This window comes from Bombus pyrosoma, linkage group LG14, assembly GCF_014825855.1.
Source record: "Bombus pyrosoma isolate SC7728 linkage group LG14, ASM1482585v1, whole genome shotgun sequence".
NCBI classification, from domain to species: Eukaryota; Metazoa; Arthropoda; class Insecta; order Hymenoptera; family Apidae; genus Bombus; species Bombus pyrosoma.
The window spans coordinates 6648532-6655566 of record NC_057783.1 but is presented as its reverse complement, the minus strand read 5'-3'; the positions used below and the strand labels follow the sequence as shown (position 1 = coordinate 6655566).

Genomic DNA, 7035 nt, shown 5'->3' with positions numbered 1-7035 from the left:
CTGGACCTGGTTTTACACACATGTTTTGTAGACATAAAACAAAACGTTAAACTACATTTACAGATAGCTACAATAGTACATATTGGTCACATATTGGGCTATAAAAATTATACTGTTTTAATCTTATTCAGATTTTATCTTTCTTTTTTTTTTTAAATAGGAATATTATTGTATTAATTTCATTCTAAGGTACAATACAATTATATAATAACAATATATAACTGGACTATAACTGGACTGGGTGGACAATATATAACTAACTTATTATCATTGTTAGTAGCTTTTAAACAAAATACAAAACAGCAGTCCTTTTAATGTAAATCATTTATTAAGATAATAGTGTCCGGATATATATGGCTAGAAATTTATCCTGCTATATGGCCAGAAGTTATCTCTAGCAATTTCTGAAACTGCAGGATCAAGGCAGACCTCGGCGTTATCTATGATCCATATCGATGTAATTCAATCTGGTATCGAATGACCAAAGTAAGAAAATATATTTCTCTTATTCTTTATTATATCGTTACGAGATGTAACAAGTTCTGGTCGAATTATCTTATTATATTATTTGGAAATAATACCAAACACGAGTATACATTTTCGACCAACAATTTTTTATTAAACTAAAGAGATATGTAATATGCGATTAGAAGTAAGAAATGACCTGACTACTTTTCACTCTTATCTTTGATGTATCCATGGCAGTGTGAACAAGGAGTCGAATAACAATGAATGGATTAACAATTGAAAAGGCTACTATACATATTAAAGAGACAGCTCCACTTTCCAGTAATTTGAGTAAAACAGTTGAAACGAACTGGAAATCAATTAAAATCGAATCGTTTATTGAAACTATAAGTTGATGCTATAAATTTAAACTAGAAATTCATAGTCAACTGATGGTAATAAACTTTTGTACTTTTGAATGTAAATCATATATCTATCTTTCTCTGTAATGAATGACGAAGGATGGAATATTCGAATTGCGTGAAAGATGGAGAAAGATTGTGGAACAAAATCGCGCCTACGTAATTCAATAAATGTAGATCGAATCGAAATGTAAATTAGAACGAACTTTCCGACCGACATTTTGAATCTTTTCAATCGCTCCAAAAATACGCGGCAATTTAGGTTATACGCTTGTCAAATACATACGGTCGTCAAAGTGATACTTCGTATAATTTCGTATTTCACCAGCTTCTCTTCTCGTTGCAGTATCGCAACGAACAGCGTTGCCGGTGTTCGTAAAATTTTTACTCGTGAAACGTATACGAATTTAAATGAACCCGATCCTTCCGCGTTCCGCTAGATCGTTCAGAATTAAGCGAGCGTTTCCGCGGAAACCCGTTATCGTGTTACGGACACGAAAAATCCACTGACCAGGAAATACAAGTCGAGCAACGGTGGTAGAGTCGTGCATCATCGAATTTGAATAAACTCGATCCTTCCGCGTTGCGTTCATGTTGGTCGTAGCGGTCCTCGCAATTTGAAAAATTCGGTTAAAAATCGATTTACGATTTTATAGTTTCATATGACTGGTTAAGTGATTTGTAAAAATTAGAAGGTTTTACCGTAATTTGGTTGATTCATAGAACGTTGCGAATTGTTTCGTTGGTATTGCTACGGATTATACGAGGCACACAAACCACAGTGATCAACTCGATGTAAATGGAATTATTATCATTTGAATCGAAACTTTTGTAACATTTTACAGTGGTTTAATATGTTCCAAATTGAAATTTTTGAAATGTTTCAGATCGAACTAACGTCTGTTAGATTTTAATTTTTCAAACGTTTCCGATCACGTTAGTATCTTTTAAATGTAAATTTTTAAAACCTTTTGGATCGGATTAGTATTCATAGGATTTAAATACAAAAGAGTACAGTTGATTCGCTGTGCAAGGCAAATAAAAATACGTATAACATATAACGATCATAAATCGAGTCTCTTTTCATGACCAGCGGGGCTGAAAAATAAATTATTATTATTATCTTCTAGATTTAAATTTCTTAAACGATTTAGACGTAGATTAAAATTAAACTCGACCGTTTATGAGCGTTTGAAACGATTTGCATTCACGCAAAAGATCAAAATTACTGTCTCAACAACTGGATAAGACGTACGTGTTTTATATTTGTTGAGATTTGCTCGGATCTGCAGAAGTCGCGCCTAAAATATTGCCCATTTATTCTGGGACACCCTATATAGTATAACTATGTTTCCATACATCCGTATCTTTGTTTCAGTCTATATTATATGATACTGATAGATAGAAATTCCCTCGTTACATTATAAAACAGCTTTCTTTTCGAAATCAATTAAGAACCACCAAGGTGTATGAAATAGAAGAAACATCACTTTTTAATAGAAGAAAATATATCGATTTCCCAGAGGGGAATCCCTTTTTGCTTTCGTTGGATACGGCGGCTTGCTTACACCACCCCTGGGGATGTGTTCGAGGGTCGATACGACCGAATCGAGTTTAGGCACGCATACTCAAACACGTTCTCTGGTACTTGCTCGAGAAAAAGAGTGTGAACAGGTTTTGTAGGAAGCTTTTCGATAGACTTTGAAACACTTTGCAAGTAAGTCTTTTTTTGGATATCCAGTCGACTGGGACGAAAGTGCTCGAATTGAATTTTTATTGCATTTCTAACACGCTCACTCAAGCCTATTTAGTCCTGTAATATTTAGCATTATATCTAATTTAAAATAAATTTTCTTATAAAATTAATAACAGTGGATAATTGTGTATCTTTCGTTGGATGTAATTTAAGTTTATCACGTGTATAGAAAAATTGATTCAATTATGAGAGGAGAAAAGATTCTCGTTAGTAATCTTTCTTCGTTTCTTAATCCGAACAAATTTGTTCCTCAATTTATGCCAAATATGATAATCAGACACCATGAAATTTATTTGTGAAATTCCATTTTCTCTTATTAGCAAATTTGTTACCCGCGTGCAAGAGCATTTATCTATCGGCATCTTGTAAATTACAACCTTTATTTTGTAAAATTCTAACGATTTATTAATCGTCAATGACGAAAAGAGGCTGAATTCGTACGAATGTTCATTGTCGTTAGTTATCCGTGTCTATCCTCCGATACGGTAAACCGCAGATAAAAATGCAAATTGGCTAAAGAATCTGAGTACCGAGGTCGTACATTTTTCTTTCAGTATCCAGATATCTTTCCACGCGGCGGTCTCGTTCTCCTTGGACGTTTGAATTACGTCATCTTTGACACAGGAATGAATTGAACGACTTAAATCTTCTAATAGGACACTATTTATTCCATTATGAGAAGTATCAGGTCAGAAATTTCGTAATACTTCCGCCTTACGGTTAAGATTTCCAATTTTTCATCCTCTGCTCGTGAAATTTCTCTTCAAAGTTATTTCGATTATTAATGGGTAAAATATCGTTTCGGTTTGGGCCAGGTTTTCGGAGCCTGAACCGTTTCGCAAAATATATCTTTTAGTTCAAGTTACCAACGACTAATATATCAAATTCGAACAGGGTTCTCTCTTCGGATCTATTTAATATCTTTAATAATACGACGAATGTTTAATTCAATTTCTTTTATTATTACATTTCTTCGCCTATATTCGCAGTATTATATGAACCTGCATAAAAATCCGCAATCTATTTATCATCATTAGCTCTGCGATAGAGTGTGCATGAAAATCCACCGTCTATACCTACGATTATTAGCCTCGGACAATTATAAGGAAGCTTCCTGGAACCGGAAATATCTGCCTCACAATCGATGTCGACTTCAGTTTCCATTACAAGCTCATAATGCATCGATAAAGTCCCTCGTTTCTCATGCTTTTTAATAAGTCTGATAACAAGTCCCTTTCGACCGATGCAAATTGAATAGACATTCGCTAAAAACCGATAGATCGATCGAACCGGGTCCACCAATGTACCTGATGCAACCTGAATCGTTAGAAGAAGAAAAAAGAGAGGAGAGAGGAAAAATTACGGTTGCATCAGGTTTGCCCGATACGGGGCATTGTTGCGTGTTTCGCTATTATTAAAAACCCTCCTCGGGGATAACCGAACGTATCCAGGTTGTATAGGCCTTGTTCCTTTGGTAAAGTCGAGTATAATCGGCGTCGATAACGAGCCACCCGGTGCTCCAGATAGAGCCGAATCGTTATTGGAAATATCCAGGGCTTTCTTCCATCGTTGCATATCCTCTCGAGTGTGACCCGTATTTCACGGAAGAGGATCTCTCGCATTCCTCTTCCTCTTCCGTTTCTTTTCCGAGTCTTCACCCTTTGCAGGCTCATGTACAGGGTCGAAAATGCTCTTTCCTTTGTTCGATTGAATTTCCTGCTTTGACATGCAAAAGATGAGGCAGTTCAGGGAAATTTAACTCTAGAATGACACTGTTATATGTATTTTCATGCGTATGTAACACTGTGGGCGAGCTGAAACGAAGTGTGAATATTTGAAACGTTATTGAATACTTTGGAAAGATTCTGTTTCTATCGTTCTTCTTCTCTGCTAGATTAGATTATTCGAAAACTTAACGTTGTTGAGTCCAATAAAATTTAAAATTACGACGTTGTATAATTAAAAAAAGGAAAAGAGGAAATTGGAGGTGAAATTGCAGTGAAAAGAAAGTTTAGGTATTTTTTGATTGTTTTGATCAATTCTAAAAAAAAAAAAAATTTGACGAAACAAGAGATGAAAAGCAGAGATTCTGCGACAAACAAACTCGGTGGATACACGTGGCTTAGCCAGCTTCTAGAGAAAATGGTTCTTCTTTCTCGTAACCGACCTACATTTATGAAACAACCGTCTCCTCTCGGCCCAAATTTCTCGTTGGTCCTCCAGTTTTCCCTTTGATTCCGCTCATAGCAGAAAATATTTTCCTCGACGTTTTCTGAAAAAATCCCCATTAGACAACCAGGAATCCAGTACTAGAATTTATAATCGAAAAGAAGAGAAAAATTTTTTGGGAGAAGTGTAAAAACATTTGAGGGATAGTAACAGTGAAATAAGAACGTTTAATATTCATTATTCACTAAATTTAAAAAATATATATATATATTTATTTATATATTCAAATATTAATACATAATTATATATAATACATATATTCAAATATATATATAAAATTGGGAATCTCCAGATTCATCCAGAATTTCAAGTATTTAATATTCATTTACGGATATTTAAAGCTGAAGAAACATTGAATATTTTAGATGTTAATCTAATTGCAAATATCCAATATTTGGGAAATTTATAATATTTGAAATTCACCAAATTCCAAATACTCTGTATACCTAAAATCCCAAATATTTAGCCATTTACCATATTTCGAATGTCCCATATTCGCCAAATTCCAAATACTCGATGTCCCCAAAGTGCCAAATATTTTGCATCCATCAAATTCCAAGTACTGGATATTCCCAAAATTTCGATTAATTCACGTAACCAAATATTCGAATTCTCATCATTCAATTACTCAGATATAAATGCAAATCTATCATAGTTTCCCAATCAAATGAACGCGCAAGGCATGTATATCGAGATATACCCCAACACTTTGACGAACGTTTTGCCAGCTTGTCAGAGATTTATCGTCCATCGAATATTAAATACGTGGAACCTTAAGTGGAAGCTTAAAAGCAACGTACGTCGGCTACACGGCTATACACAAGAGTAATGAGACGACCGAGGCAGCTCAGAATGGATATACACAAGATCCGTACACCCCTTTATGTATCGTCCACCAGTACAATGTACACGAGTATAGTTGTATATATACTCTCGTGTGTTACGCCATGGTTCGTGTAATTTTACACGGCGTAACATTCGTCTCCGATTTAATGGAAAACAAAAGAACAACATGGATATCACGTTTTAAAGTAAAAAAGTAAAAAAGGTTATGATGTTCGCAAGAAAAGAACAAATAACTAGACTCAAGATACGTCACTACTTCAACATTAATACCTTATCAAAAGACTTGGTTATATTAATTAAATGAATTTTACCATATATGAGCTTTTTAGAAGAATAGTGGACTAATTTTTAATCCACTTATTTAACAATTTAATTAATTATTTACCAAACACATTGGCAATTTAGTTTGAAGTATTATAATTCGTTAATGTTCAAATGATCTTTCCTGTGGTAACTTTGGTATTAATAATCTAGTAAATTAGGTTTTCTAGTAATAATCTAGTGATAATTTCTTTAAAATTGTCTCAGTACATTGGAACATCTCTGTTATAGCGTATAAATATATTCAGAAATAATATAACGATAACGTATAATAAGAAGTGACAAAATAAGTAAGCAATTGATTATAAAATCGCCAAATTTTGTAAGCAGAAATCTTTAATACTGTGACAGGGATGGAACATTTTGAACAGAATAAGTGGGGAGACAGTTTCTCCAAGATGATTGTAACTTTCACGACGAAGATTGCACGCCTCGTTGGCTGTTACGAATCTATGAATGGGCTCCATTCATTCCATTTGCATTTTTACTGGCCGATCGCATGCAGCTTGCTTCTGTTCTCGAATGCAACGCCACAACCTTAATCACGACTGTATCATATCGAATTAAAATAACTGAATTTTTATGTGAACTAATTAGACGATAATTTTTCTTGAAGATTCTGTTTAATGATTCCATTTAAAGATTTTATTTGAAGATATTTCGTAGAAGATTTATTCGTACTCTTTTTATCGATAATTTTTCAACTTTACATGAATTTTTTACATGATAATATGTTCCAAACGAATATCTCAATTTTTCTTATGGTCTTTGGGATGATAGAGAAATTTTCTTTTATTCAGAGAAAGGCAAAAGTAATGATTTGTATTTCTTTGTGTTGTACTAAACAACGAGTGAATGTTTACCCACATGATAATTTTAATGATTATTTCTTTAACTCGTAGGACTGAAAATACAGAAGGAAGTATATTTTCTTGAAAATACATAAAGAGAGTACAAAATAAAGAAGTAGAAAAAAGTTTAACTATTGAAATAGAATAGGTACGTTGTATGCAA

The 7035-nt window shown here is 33.7% G+C and overlaps 1 long non-coding RNA gene across 1 annotated transcript; it reads right to left on the bottom strand.

Annotated features, from left to right (window-relative positions):
* Positions 1-3323: 3323 nt before the first annotated feature.
* Positions 3324-5762, bottom strand: LOC122574922. Its single transcript, XR_006319238.1, has 3 exons — positions 5655-5762; positions 3702-4897; positions 3324-3626 (listed from the first exon to the last, which is right to left on the bottom strand). It is a non-coding gene; the product is annotated as an uncharacterized LOC122574922 (long non-coding RNA).
* Between the last annotated feature and the right edge of the window lie 1273 nt (positions 5763-7035).